The sequence below is a fragment of the Chiloscyllium plagiosum genome, chromosome 23 (assembly GCF_004010195.1).
Source record: "Chiloscyllium plagiosum isolate BGI_BamShark_2017 chromosome 23, ASM401019v2, whole genome shotgun sequence".
Classification (NCBI taxonomy): Eukaryota; Metazoa; Chordata; class Chondrichthyes; order Orectolobiformes; family Hemiscylliidae; genus Chiloscyllium; species Chiloscyllium plagiosum.
In genome coordinates this window covers 21,067,080-21,082,041 of record NC_057732.1, presented here as the reverse complement: position 1 = coordinate 21,082,041, position 14,962 = coordinate 21,067,080, and the positions used below count along the sequence as shown (strand labels likewise).

Genomic DNA, 14,962 nt, shown 5'->3' with positions numbered 1-14,962 from the left:
TTCTTCATCTATGAACCCCAGTGTCAGGAAATTATCCAATCAACCTACAACTAATGCCCAGATAAGGCCCACCTACATATACTTTATGTTGGGATCACTAATGGGAAATCCCTTTCCTATCTCAATATCACCTGAATCTAATTGTACTGCCCAGTTCGTGTCCTGCATGAGACCAGTTCACAAAACAGCAACTACTGATTAAATCTGGTATCCTCCTACCAATATGCTTTACATTACATTCAGTAATTCCAGACCTATTTAACTGAACTGTCTTCCTGTAAAATACAGGCTGGATTCTGAAACCATTGCCATTATGCTTGCAATATTGAAACCTCATTGACTTCAACATTTAAAAAGGTGTAGTGCATTACATCTAATAATTTGGAGATTCCTTTACAAAATATTTACCTTGTTCGAAATATGCTTGAGGATATTGTGTAGGATGCTATCACTTAAATTCTAAACAGGATGGTAAAAAAGTTAGACTGTTGGCTAGAGATTGATTGTGCTAAGTCCAGTCTTGGAATGTGACTGGCACATCCCCGAGAGAGAAAATGATAACAGGGAATAGACCAGTAGAAGGTATGAGGAAGCCATTGCACGCAAGCTTCAAGAAATATTCATGCATCCAAGCTGGTTGTAAAAACAAAAATTAATTTTAAAAATCACAGGCAGCCAGTAGACAGTGCAGCCTTCCAGTGAAGATTAGCCTCATTGAAATACTTCCCAGCCTCTCTCTCTTAACAGTTGGCCAATACTACGTTTTCAGTCCATTAAAAAGGATTTGGTGCAGAGTGATCAGGATGATACACAAGTCTTGGGGACTGAGTTGTGAAGAAAGGCTAATGCTGGAACAAAGACTTGAAGGGAAACATGATATATGTCTTTCATAGTAATACAAGCTATCCAGGTATAGTTGACGTAAGAAAGCTATTTAACTTGGATAATGGGTACAGACCAGAAAAAATGTACAAAACTTGCAAGCCTCAAAAGATGTCAAATTGGAGACAAAAAGACCTACAGTTTAGTGAATGCATGGAATAGGGTCCCAGAGAATTTATTGATCTGGGTGAACTGGCAGCTTTTGAAATGGAGTAGGTTCTTCCTGATTTTGCGGCCATGTGTACAAGACTTGCATCTCAATGATCAGTTTGCTGTACTGTTAAAACACATAGGGTGCAGCTCCCTACTGGTGCTTGACTGTACACTTGTACTACACCAAACAAGAAATGAGCAGGAAATTTGCCAGTGAGCATTTTGGCCTGCACCCCTGCATGGAAACTGAACTTGTTCTAGATTAGATTAGATTACATTACAGTGTGGAAACAGGCCCTTCGGCCCAACAAGTGCACACCGAACCGTCGAAGCGCAACCCACCCCCCATACCCCTACATTTACCCCTATACCTAACACTACGGGCAATTTAGCGTGGCCAATTCACCTGACCTGCACATCTTTGGACTGTGGGAGGAAACCGGAGCACCCGGAGGAAACCCACGCAGACATGGGGAGAACGTGCAAACTCCACACAGTCAGTCGCCTGAGGCGGGAATTGAACCCGGGTCTCTGGCGCTGTGAGGCAGCAGTGCTAACCACTGTACCACCGTGCCGCCCACACTATCATCTATCATCTGAAAATAGAATTTTGCTGGAGCTAGGAAGTTTGCCAAATTATTTTGCAAAAATTCAACACTGAATGCTGATGGTTGGAAATGATAGCAAATAAATGCACAGAGATCAATGTCTGTTATATGTGTTGTCTAAATACATTCTGTTCACCTGGTGAGGAGAATGGCCTTTACTTCTAGTGTTATGAAACAATCATTTTTAATATTATACTTCAGGTATATTGAATGTGAATGAAGTAGTTGAGTTAGTTTCACCCAGAATCAATGCCTGGTTTTGTGACTGTGATTTGAGTCCTGAAGACATATTGTCATCACATGACTGGTCTCCTGGAATGCCAAGAAACTAGAACTACTCAACTGATTTATGTCCTAATTGGCAGAAAGGTTAGAAAACTGATACCTGAGATAACAGTGCAAGCTCTACTTCAGCTCTTAATATTTTTAGCTACAGGTGAGTCTTTTGGTTTAAATATCGTGACCCGATGGTGGGATGACCTTCCTATGCGAGAGCAAGTTTTTTTTGTAACAAGCTAATAAATCCTTTTCTTGTGAATCAAATTGGAAGAAAGAAAAAAAATTGTCTCTGTATCATGTTCTTTAATTCCTCATTCACTCTCTGAACTGCACAAACCAGTATGAAAGTGTTTGTTAGCAGTTTTGCTGCTTGTGATTTCACAAAATGTAGTAAAGAACAACATTGGATATAATTTATATGAATTTTTTTTTAGATTTGCAGCATTTCCTATGTAAAGGAAGTAATTTGGGTGATTAACGTTTCAATTGCAGTTCATACTTTTTCATATTCATTAAGTCACACAGCATGAAACAAACCCTTCGGTCCAACTCGTACATGCTGATCAAGTTCCCAAACTAATCCCATTTGCCTATGTTTAGCCCATATCCCTCTCAACCCTTCCTATTCACGTACTTGTTCATTAAATGTTGTAACTGTACCTGCATCTACCACTTAGAGTCATAGAGATGTACAGCACGGAAATAAACCCTTCGGTCCAACTTGTCTTTGCCGACCAGATATCCTAAACTAATCTAGTCCCATTTGCTAACGTTGGGTTCATATATCCCTCTAAATTCTTCCTATTCATATACCCATCCCAATGCTTTTTTAAAGCTTCCACCATTTCCTCTGAGCTTAATCCAAACACGCACCACCCTCTGTGTGAAAAAGTTGCCCCCTCGTCCTTTTTAAATCTTTCCCCTCTCTCACCTTAAAGCTATATCCTCTAGTTCTGAACTCCCCCCATCCCAGGGAAAAGACCTTGTCTATTTATCCTATCCATGCTCCTCATGATTTTACACACCTCTATAAGGTCAGCCCTCAGCCTCCAATGGTCCAGGGAAAACAGCTGTAGCATATTCAGCCTCTCTCTGTAGCTCAAACCTTCAATCCTGGTAATACCCTTGCAAATCTTTTCTGAGCTCTTTCAAGTTTCACAACCTTTTCCGATAGGGCAAGCAGAATTGCACACACTATTCCAAAAGTGGATTAACCAATGTCCTGTACAGCCGCAACATGATCTCTCACTTCCTCTTGGAGTTCATTCCATATACGTATCACCCACACCCTCTGGAAAAGACCTTTGCTTTTCACCTTATTTCTGTCCCTCATGATATTATAAACCTCTGTTACCCCTCAACCTTCTACGCCCCAGAGGAAAACAGTCCCAGCTTCTCCTTCTAGCTTAACCCTCTAGTCCCAGTAACATCCTTGTAAATCTTTTCTCCACCCTTTCCAATTGAATAACAGTAAATCACATTGCACCTGAAAAATAACCTTCTGACTTCCTGATGAACTTTAGAAATTCTAATGGCTCTTGTTCAGAGAAACAAGAACAAGCATGTGCCTCTCCATTCATTATCACTTCAGTTGTATTTTTCATAGTATTCAGATATTCTTTTTGTCTTGAGACAACAAAATGTGCATGTTGGTTCAGTGGAGAAATGCACGTTGTTAATCAAAAACGGAAAAATTTGATTTTAAGGAAGAAGTTTACATTAAGTCCACGCCTTTTTGAATAGAGACCTAGATTGGGACCTTTCTTGAAGCAAATTAACAGCTAATCAGATGAAGATATGGGACAACAAGCACAGAGAAAAAGTGAGTTCAAAATCTCCAGTAGACATGAAATCATTATGTGAAATTAAGTCAAATGTTCAGATGCCATATGAGTCTCCCTTGTGTATGTCTCACACCTTCCTTTTAACACACCGGTGTCATTTTAATCCATCCACATCCATTTTCACCACTTTGTTTAAAAACAAATGTTGGCGTAACTGTGTAAGAATTAAGGAGAATTATTTAAAATAGCGTTCGTTATCCTATTTTAAATATTGTTTCTGTATCCATGTATTCAACAGAATGAGAAACAAAATGAACAGTTGAAGCCACTATCCAAAATAAATTGCCCAGTTGCATTATATGAAAATTCAGTGTTTGAAAGTGGGTGTTTTTTCTCTGGCATATTTTCTGTTCTTTATTCAGCAAATCCTTATTCTTGGATTATTTGCTTGATCCAGTGAGGAAAACCTAACTCTTTTTAGTCTTTTTTTTTCAGCTCTGGATTCACTTAATCTGCCACCCAATATGTTAAAATTCTTTATTCAGCAAATCCTTATTCTTGGATTATTTGCTTGATCCAGTGAGGAAAACCTAACTCTTTTTAGTCTTTTTTTTCAGCTCTGGATTCACTTAATCTGCCACCCAATATGTTAAAAATGTTAAACAAAAAAACCCCCCCAAAGAACTACAGCTGCTGGAAATCTGGAAAATGCCCCAGAATTTCCTGTTTTGGTTCTGAAGAAGGTTCTCTGGACCCAAAAAGTTAACTTTCTGCTTCTCTTTGTCTCCAGATGCTGAGTTCTTCCAGCAATTTCTGTTTCTGCTTGAAATGTGACAGTTCACATGTAGCATGTGATGTACTTTGCAAAACAAGGATCACAGCACATTATGCCACTCTATTCAAATATTCTCAAAAGTAATTGAGTATGATTAAAATTGATTCTATGACAAAATGTCTTGTAATCCTCAAACATCTGCAAACTGTAATAGAATTACACTGCAACATTGCCCACAAAATAGGATTATCACTGTGCCCAGTTTTCTAAGTATGTGATTACTTTCTCCTCTTTCTGCTGCATGTACAATATGGACTGGCCTTTCAATGCACAGAAGGCATTTCATAATTTGTAAGGTAGGAAGAACTTGGATAGTGCCCAAGTTGGCCTGCTGATGTCTTATGACATTGAACTTAGTGAATATATCGTACAGAAATTTTATATAACGTGTTTATATCTAATGTCAGAGATATTCTAAATCTTTGCATTAGTATATTGGAGGAATCTGTGTACCTTCACCTGAGACTTAACTATCAAGAATTTGAGTTCAATAAGTTTGAATAAAAGCTGCTGTTATAATGAGCTCTGTCCAGTTTATAAAGATAATTCCTTCTTGTTTTAAAAATTTCTTTGCATTGATATTTTCCAAAAACGTTTTCTGCATTATTTTCCCTTTTCCTTTTGAGTGCTGATTCAAGATTTTTTAAATGTAATTTGAAAGTGAATTTACAATGGTGGATCAATTCTGATAAACTTCTTAGAGATGTGTTTGTGCCCTGATGTGGTTTAGTTGGAATTCTTGTCTTCAGGATAATAGGATTACAATGGTAATCGTTGTGTCAAATTAATTGTGTTTAATAGCAGCCCTTTTTTAGGTCTGTCTTCAGAATTGAGGCTGACATATCTATGTCTAGATTAGAGTGGTGCTGGAAAAGCACAGCAGTTAAGGCAGCATCCGAGGCAAGGGGAAATGAGGAAACTGTTGAAGTCCACATTGATGCCCTGGGTTGAAGTGTTCCCAGGCAGAAGATGAGGCGTTCTTCCTCCAGGCGTCTGATGGTGAGGGAGCGGCGGTGAAGGCAAGTTTGATATCTTTCACATTGTTCAAGCTCCTTGCTTGAAATTGTCAAGACTTATCCCATAATCAAAGATGTTCCTTACGTCATGAAGCGTTTGATTTACTATACCTTTTTAACTCTTCATGATCTGAATCTGGAATTTTATGCATGGGAAAATGACTGACCTTCCTCAAAACGTATAACACAGTTTCTTGAACTTCTGTAGCAATAGTTGGAAGAAGATAAAAGTAATTTCCTGAGAATTTATTCAATAACAGACTACATTTATGGATACTCCTGGAGTGTATTTTGGGTGGTAAGAATAGATATCCTGCTGTTTTATGGCTGTTGTTATGGTGACTCAAACTTTCTCTTAGAAATTCAAAAGGGAAGTAAGTTTTTAGTATTGGTCATTGTTCTGCATTTTAAATAAAGATGTTCATGGAAGCAACCAGCATTTACTGTGAGAATGCAAATTTGTGTCACTTACAAAACAAAAGCACTTTTGAGACATGTTTATGTATCAATGGTAATCTGAATGGATTGCAACAAAAGCAACCCAAGAGGGAATTAGGAATCTATTTGGTGGCATTACATGGCTCAATTGTTTTCAGGAGTGATATGGATCAGTGGATGCAGTAAAAGAGGCCTCTGCTTTGCTGAGTGGGGCAGTAACAAGCTCCTCCGATTGCAAAAGCACTTTGTAAATATTTAGCCATGATTGCACTGGAAAAGCACAGCTTGGTAACTGTCAGAAGGATAATCAGGGAGATAGTGAAGTGGAATCCAGCAATTACAGTTTGGTAGAGTGTCTCCATTGTCCTCATTCTGCACCTGTCTGCAGGAGCTTGGATTTTCAAAATCCAGTGGGCTAAAATAGGAAATCTGGGTGTTGACTCCAGTTTTAAGTGTTTTGTTTACATCTTGGAACCATGCTGGCAAAATGGAGACTATCATTATGTTAAACGAATAGTAATATATTACCTTGTCTCTAACAGTGCTTTCAATTATGATGTGAAATCCAGAGCAACGGAGTTGATTTCTATCTGGGAGTGTGGAGGTGATGCAGTATGGTGTTGGCAGTGAATGCATACTAAACTGGCTTGTTCTACTATCGCACTGAACACAAACCAGCATTCAACCCACATCCCATGTTTGAAAAGTTGCGTGGATTCCTGAAGACTCTCGCATTTTAAATATATTGATATTACTTGTGCTTACTGTCATTGGGAATTTGTTTTAAAATGACATAGCCTCAAAATGGATCTACTAGTGTTTCTCAAGTTGTTCCAAAGAATTTACAATTGGCATTCATTTCAATACAAATGAAAGATCATGTGGATCCTGTTAGTTTCTCTCCAAGTGTAGAGTTTCTAGAAAATCCACTCTTGAATGCTGACCAATGCTTGAATGTTGCTTGCATTATCCCCCCCCCTCATACATTCCATTGAGGCAGGTCTGTAATACTTGATATTTGTAATAGTATAAAACATTTCTTTCACTGGCTCATGATGAGTTGTAAAAAAAGGGAAGATGTGTATCATATCAGTGAAACACTTCAAGTGCATCACATGCAATGAGTTGTTTTAAATTTCGATGGCTGTTATTCTATTCATCGGCTTAACAATTATGACATCAAAATTGGAGGTTTAGTGGACAGTGAAGAAGGTTACCTCAGAGTACAATGGGATCTTGATCAGATGGGCCAATGGGCTGAGGAGTGGCAGGTGGAGTTTAATTTAGATTAAAAATAACGTGCTGCATTTTGGAAAGGCAAATCAGGACAGGACTTATACACTTAATGCTAAGGTCCTGGGGAGTGTTGCTGAACAAAAAGACCTTGGAGTGCAAGTTCATAGTTGTTTGGAATTGGAGTCGCAGGTATTTAGGATAGTGAGTAAGGTGTTCAGTATGCTTTCCTTTATTGGTCAGAGCATTGAGAATAGGAGTTAGGAGGTCATGTTGCGGTGTATCGGACATTGATTAGGTCACATTTGGAATATTGTGTGCAATTCTGGTCTCCCTCCTATTGGAAGGATGTTGTGAAACTTGGAAGGATTTTGTGAAACTTGGAAGGATTCAGGTAAGATTTACAATGATGTTGCCAAGGTTGGAGGATTTGAGCTGCAGGAAGAGGCTGAATACACTGGGGCTGTTTTACCTGGAGTGTCGGAGGCTGAGGGGTGACCTTCTAGAGGTTTATAAAATCATGAGAGGCATGGATAGGGTAAATAGACACTTCCCTGAGGTGTGGGCGTCCAGAACTCGAGGGAATAGGTTTAGGGTGAGAGGGGAAAGATTTAAAAGGGACCGAAGGCAGCTTTTCCACGCAGAGTGGTGCGTGCATGGAATGAGCTGCCAGAGGAAGTTGTGGAGGCTGGTACAATTACAGCATTTAAACGGCATCTGGATGGGTAATTGAATAGAAAGGGTTTAGAAGGAAATGAGCCAAGTGCTAGCAATGGGATGAGATTAATTTAGTCTGGTCAGCATGGACGAGTTGGACTAAAGAGTCTGTTTCTATGCTGTATGTCTTATGAATGGCAAAATCCCATAAATTGTAATAAAAGAAAAGTTATTTTTCATATTGCTTTTTAGATTCTTTAGGTTGTCGCAAACAATTTCACAGGCAATTATTATTAGCTTTAAAATATGAGTCACTGTTGTTCTATAAGCAAACACAGCCAATTTGCACGTAGCAAAGCAAATTGACAAACCATCTCCTCTTCTTTGAATAGTGAATAGGGAACATAATGTGCACTGGAATCTCAAAAGTAAGTATATTAAAATGCTCATACAAATTCAATGCTTGTTCTATGTTCATTTTAATTGAAAACTCATTTTTTGATAACTTTTTTCACTTCCTTTTCTCTTCATGCTTTGCTTTCACTCACATTTAAGACTAATTATTAATCTTTGGTATGCTATTCTGTTCACAATTTAACATATAGGGATGTGACATTGAGATAATACAAGATTGATTTTACTTGTAGCAGGTATCTTTTTGTAGGAAGCACAGAATAAGTTTGGAAAAAAGCTAAATCATCACATGTCCTTAAATCAGGGTATGTATTCATGGTTGCCTTGGAGCCCGTATGTAAGCCAATAGCTAATAAATTACATGGGCACTGAATTTTGATCTCTAGCTCAGCACAAGTGATTGATGGCTGCTGTGGAAGCCTCCTTCTGTACCTTACTGATTGCGATATGCAGTCCAGTGATATATTGTGAAAAAGAGTTCTATCAACATGATATGGTGATCTAGAATAACTTTCATGAGCTCCTGAAGCAAGTGCTCTGAGCTCTTTATTCCTTCGGATGCTTAAATAATGTCACCTTTTATGTATGAAATAAATTGACTGACTGTGCTGCAGATTAGGAACAGATTCAGGTTTGGAGGACAAGTATCCAAGGGTTTCAGTGCAGATAGGAAGAAATTTAAAATTTGACTTGAATGGACAGGAAATTGGCTCCAGTGTAAAACGGATGCCAATTCATAACCTCAGAGTTGACTTTGGCCCGAATGAGGTGTAAATTTAATTTCTGGTTGAATTAAAGAAAAAATATAATCCACTGGAAACTGTAAAGAACATCCAAAGAGGCACTTTCGATTGGTTTTGAAAAATGCCATCAGGAAAGGAGATTTTGTTTCCTTTAGCAAGATAGTATGTCTCACACTGCTTTTGTTTAAGATTCCTTATGCTCAACTGATGTTAGCCAAAGTCATTGTGCCCTCAAGTTACTAATGAACAAAGTTGCCAAGAAGTAAATGATTGAATCTTTTTGGATGGCTTTGTTGATGCCACAGTCCCTGTGGCACTTTCATTATGGTACTGGCAAGTTGCAATCGAAATGAAGGTGTATAGTAGTTTTTCACAGAAATTAATAGTGCAACAATTCAAACCTAAATGTCTATCTGCTGCAACTAGTGGGAGTCTGAAATGTCTACAGACTCACAGATCAATGCAATCCAACCCTCAGGCTTGTATTTACAAGGCTATTGTCCATCCCCTAATCTTTTGCCCTTTTGAAACCTATACTGATTTGAGAAGAAAGTGACAAAGAACACAAGACTGGATGGCATTTTGCTTCTTAAATTGACCATGTCTTACAATCTATATTAGGATCTTCAAACAAACAAGTAAGTAAATCAAACAGTCCACCTGCTACATAAACAGAGCATTGACTTGTACAAAGTTGTCTCCAGTTGCGATTTGACATTATCTTTTCAGTGGCTAGGGCTCTTTTTTTTCTTGTAACAAAACAAGATTAGTCTACCAAGTTTACACTAATAATGGTATGCCATTTGCAAATTATTGAAAAACATTCTGTACAACAAGAGGAGATTGAAAACCCCAAATAATCCAGCTGTAAGATTCTTGTTTATGTTGTAACATTATTCTCCAGTTATGGTGGATAATTTTCTGCCGATGTCAAAAAAAAGACTTGTCACTAAATTCTGCAAACAGGAGATGTTTTTGTTTGTCTAAGAGATTTTCCATTATTATTCCTTTCCTGAAGTAACTTGCTTGAGTTTATCACTTTTGTGTTATCAGATCTATTCCAGTAACATCTCACCTCCTGTAAGTCCAGCACTTCAACTGCTTTTGTCTTCACAGTTGTACTGCATCTGGTTTCAGAATAGTGATGTCTGCGCACTGCTTCCCCACTTTTTCATATTCACTGTAAGAAGCCAGTTTCAATAGCCATGCTACGTAATGAAGCCTAGAGATGGGTAATGTGCAGCACCAACTCCCTCTATTTACACAGCTCCACCAAGTTCCTTTACCTCTGTGGCAGAATGTTAGATTCTCATTTTAATTTCGATCTCTAGTGTAGTTCAGATTAAAAAAATGTCCATATTTGTATGGAATAATATAGGAAGACCGTCTCTCCATCAGTCACACACGAGGCTGATTTTAGTTTTTGTCACTGTGAGGGTCTTTTGCTGGTGTGTGTGATGTACAACTGTGTTCGGCTGTTAGGCAACTCTGTAGCTGCTTTAAGTTAGGTTGTGGACCCTTTTTAAAGGGCACGGAATTCTGAGGGACAGGATTTACATCTATTTGGAAAGACCACGACTGATTAGGGATAATCAACAAAGCTTTGTGCATGGGAAAGCATGTCTGGCTAACTTTAGTTTTTTTTTGAAGAAGTAACAAAGAGGATTGATGAGGGCAGAGCAGTGGATGTGATGTATGTGGACTTCAGTAAGGCATTCGACAAGGTTTCTCATGGTAGACGGATTAGCAAGGTTAGATCACACGGAATACATAGAGACCTAGCCATTTGGATACAGAACGGGCTCAAAGGTGGAAGACAGAGGGGGTGGTGGAGCATTGTTTTTCAGACTGGAGGCGGTCCACTGCTTTTCATCATTTATATAAATGATTTGGATGTGAACATAGGAGGTATGGTTAGTAAGTTTGCAGATGACACCAAAATTGGAGGTTTAATTGGAGCAAAGAAGGTTACCACAGATTACAAAGGGATCTTGATCAGATGGGCCAATGGGCCGAGGAGTGGCAGGTGGAGTTTAATTTAGATAAAATGAGGTGCTGCATTTTGGAAAGGTAAATCAGGGCAGGACTTACACACTTAATGGGAAGGTCCTGGGGAGTGTTGCTGAACAAAGAGACCTTGAAGTGCAGGTACATAGTTCCTTGAAAGTGCTGTCATGGTTAGATAGGTTAATGAAGAAGGCGTTTGGTATGCTTTCCTTTATTGGTCAGTGCACTGAGTATAGGAGTTGGGTGGTCATGTTGTGGCTGTACAGGACATTGGTTAGGCCAGTTTTGGAATACTACCTGCAATTTTGATCTCCTTGCTATAGGATGGATGTTGTGAAACTTGAAAGAGTTCAGAAAAGATTTATGAGGATGTTGCCAGAGTTGGAGAGTTTGAGCTATAGGGAGAGGCTGAATAAGCTGGGGCTAGTTTCCCTGGAGTGTTGGAGGCTGAGAAGTGACCTTATAGAGATTTATAAAGGCATGAATAAAATAAGTAGGCAAGGTCTTTTCACTGAGGTGAGGCATAGGTTTTATGGTGAGAGGGTTAAAAGGGGCCTAAGGGGCAACCTTCACACAGAGAGGATGGTGTGTGTATGGAATGAGTTGCCAGAGGAAGTGGTGGAGGCTGGTACAATTACAACATTTAAAAGACATCTGGATGGGTATATGAATAGGAAGGGTTGGAGGGATATGGGCCAAATGCTGGCAAATGGGCCTAGATATATATAGGATATCTGCTTGGCATGGCTGAGTTGGACAGCAGGGTCTGTTTCTGTGCTGTGCATCTCTATGACTGCGTCCTGCCCCCAGGAGCTGCTGACCAATCGGATTGTCAGGCAGCTGTGTGGTCTACATGCCACCAGGTGTGGTGAGCCGAGCTGGGACTACACCTGGAAAAAGTCAGTGCGATGGAGGATGTGTCCTCCCAACCAGATAAAGGGAAGGGGCATGCCTGGGTGAGCCGGTGAGGCATAAATGTAAAAATACTGCAGATGCGAGGAATATGAAAGGAAAAACAGAATGCTGGAAATTCTGAGCAGTTCAGGCAGCATCTGTGGAGAAAGAAACCGATTCAACTTTACATGTCTAAAATGACTGCTTGCAACCACCAATCCAAATGTTAACTCTGTGGGTGCCACATTTCTGCATTATTGTTCGTGGTGCATCTCAATTACATAGGGCAGGTGTAATGGAACTTTTCCTGTCATGTTAATATGTTCTAGCAATTTTGTAAGGGATCTGACTAATCCAGTTAAACTGTTTTGAGGAGAATGGAAAAGACCCTAATCCTAGGTTTGGGGAGGAAGGAGCACGTGGGGGAGCTTGAAGTGGCGAGCAAAGGACTGCGGGATTGGTGGTGGAAAGAGGCAGAAAAGACACGCTCAATCTTTGTTGCAGTTGCAGGGATGTCCATGAGCTTCTGCACTCTCTTAAATGTGACCATGGTGGGAATGGGGAGTTTATAGAATTGATTGGCAATGGAGAAAAGAATCCTGGAGTTAACTTCCTTTGCTGTGAAGATCTGAGAGCAGTTGGATGGTTGTAGCAGAAACAGAATATCATGTGGTCAGCATAACAATCTTATTATATCCTAAGCAACGTCTTTCGTTGTGAGGAAGTCTTGAACAATTTCCATGCCGAGATGTCTCCAAGTATTCAGTTACAGCTTCCTTATAGAAATTATCCGAAGCATATTCATTCAGTTTGGTTTGCAGGTGAACTAATTCTGGCTAGATTAAATGTGCAAGATGACCATTGACCCAGTAGTAGCAAATAATATCCGTGTTGTTTTTTCCCCATATCAGTGAATGTACTCTTTGTTTACATCAGGGAACTCCAACACCATTGTGGAAGAAATTTGGGAATGGAGGAGAACTGGGATTTTTGTGGGTAGCAAAGATGGACCGTAGGTGAAATGGCTGCCTGGTTTTTTACACCTTGCCCAACAGATTCACTGGAAATACAACCTGGGAAGGTGTAATACAGATTTACCATGTTCTACTGCCTGTTTTGTATTTGTGCTAGAGAACAATTTCACATGCTCACTCTCTGCCTTATTCACTTTGTTAGGGGGCTGAACATATAATAAACCATTGTTTAGCATCCAGTTAGACAAACATGGATGTGAATGTTTCTTTAATTATGAAATCACATTGCTGAATTGATGAACAATTGATGAACAAATTAAACAACACCTGGATTTTTAAAAAAAACATTGTTTTTGAGATATTAAAGTGGGAGGCAAACTGAAATGCTTTCAAAATGGTTCCTTTTAATTTGCCAGTTGCTCAGCATCCTGTTAATTGTCACATGATTGGATTTGACTTGATCAAACCTGCATCTATTTTTAAAAACTGACTGTAGATCATTGAATTGAGAGTTCTTCTGTTTTTCTTGACAGGTTAAGTGCTTCAAGTGAGGGTAGATCATTGCTCTGCAAACTGTCTTGAGGTTTTGTAAAGTTCTTTTGTATTTTTAATCCAGACTTTAACAAAATAATCTGCCAAGAATTTTTGAAACGCCTTCAGCAATTATGGACTTTTCTTAAATAGTAATTGTTGTTTGATAACTGTCTGAGGTAAGGTTTCTTTCTGGGTGGGGTGCCTTTTGAAGTATTTAATTGGCCAATCCTTCTGTTGCAGACCATTTATTAAAATAGAAGTGGTCATTTTAAAGCTTGATACTATATATATTTTCTGGCTCCCTTAGCCTTGCATATTAAAATTCTGCAATTCTTGGTTTTCAAATTAAATGCATCTTTACTCCCATTTTTGTCCTCACCACATCTGAAAATGCTGGTTCACACTGAGATACAGTTCACTGGGTTTCCAGCACTCTTTTGCACCTGTTACATGATAATCATATTTCCAGCAGGAAGCCTATTCAGTTGGAGGTGGGCCTACCATTACTGTCTCTTTGCAGTTGCATATTCCAGTTTGTCCAGAAGGTTCACATGCACATGGAAATCTAGAACCAGCTCCTTGTTCCCTGCTTCTTCTGTCCCCTTGCACATGTGGACAGGAACATGTGATTGATTTAACTCAAACAGTGCTGTCATTACTTTGTGGAATTAAATGATTTGCCGGATTTGAAGAGTGACTTTGTCTACCTCTCACCTGTCTTTGGTAAATCCAAGTGTCACACTTTTTGAACATTTTTGAGGGAAAAAAACAATTAAGTGATGCTTTGAGTGTACAATGATTTGTGTCATTGTAATGCTGCTTCTGAGCAAGTATGAAATAGCGAATAGAATCAGTGCCCCCTGTTACAAGACTCTTGTTCAGAGTAGCAGGTCAGGGATGTTGTTAGGCGATATGGACCACAAAATGCTTGGGTCAGTACCCATTGAAAATAAACTCGTGTTGAAACCATGGCATGAATAGGAAGACTTCTGTGGTCTTTCTGAGTAAAATGCTTGTATGGCAACCAGGCACTATTTCCACTTGATTCTGGATTAGTGGTGCTGGAAGAGCACAGCTGTTCAAGCAGCATCTAAGGGGCTAAGGAGTTTCGCATAAACCAAATCATCCGCCGACATTTCCGCCACCTCCAAACAGACCCCACCACCAGGGATATATTTCCCTCCCCACCCCTTTCCACCTTCCGCAAAGACCGTTCCCTCCGTGACTACCTGGTCAGGCCCAAGCCCCCCTACAACCCAGCCTTCCATCCTGGCACTTTCCCCTGCCACCGCAGGAACTGTAAAACCTGCGCCCACACCTCCTCCCTCACCTCCATACAAGGCCCCAAAGGAGCTTTCCACATCCACCAAAGTTTTACCTGCACATCCACTAATATCATATATTGTATCCGTTGCTCCCGATGCGGTCTCCTCTACATTGGAGAGACTGGGCGCCTCCTAGCAGAGCGCTTGAGGGAACATCTCCGGGACACCCGCACCAATCAACCACAC

At 39.7% G+C, this 14,962-nt stretch overlaps 1 protein-coding gene across 3 annotated transcripts in view; it reads left to right on the top strand.

The window, feature by feature from the left end:
- The window catches only part of celsr1a (cadherin EGF LAG seven-pass G-type receptor 1a), a 311,160-nt gene that overhangs the window by 63,048 nt on the left and 233,150 nt on the right, over positions 1–14,962 (top strand). The gene's annotated exons all lie outside the window — the stretch shown is intronic.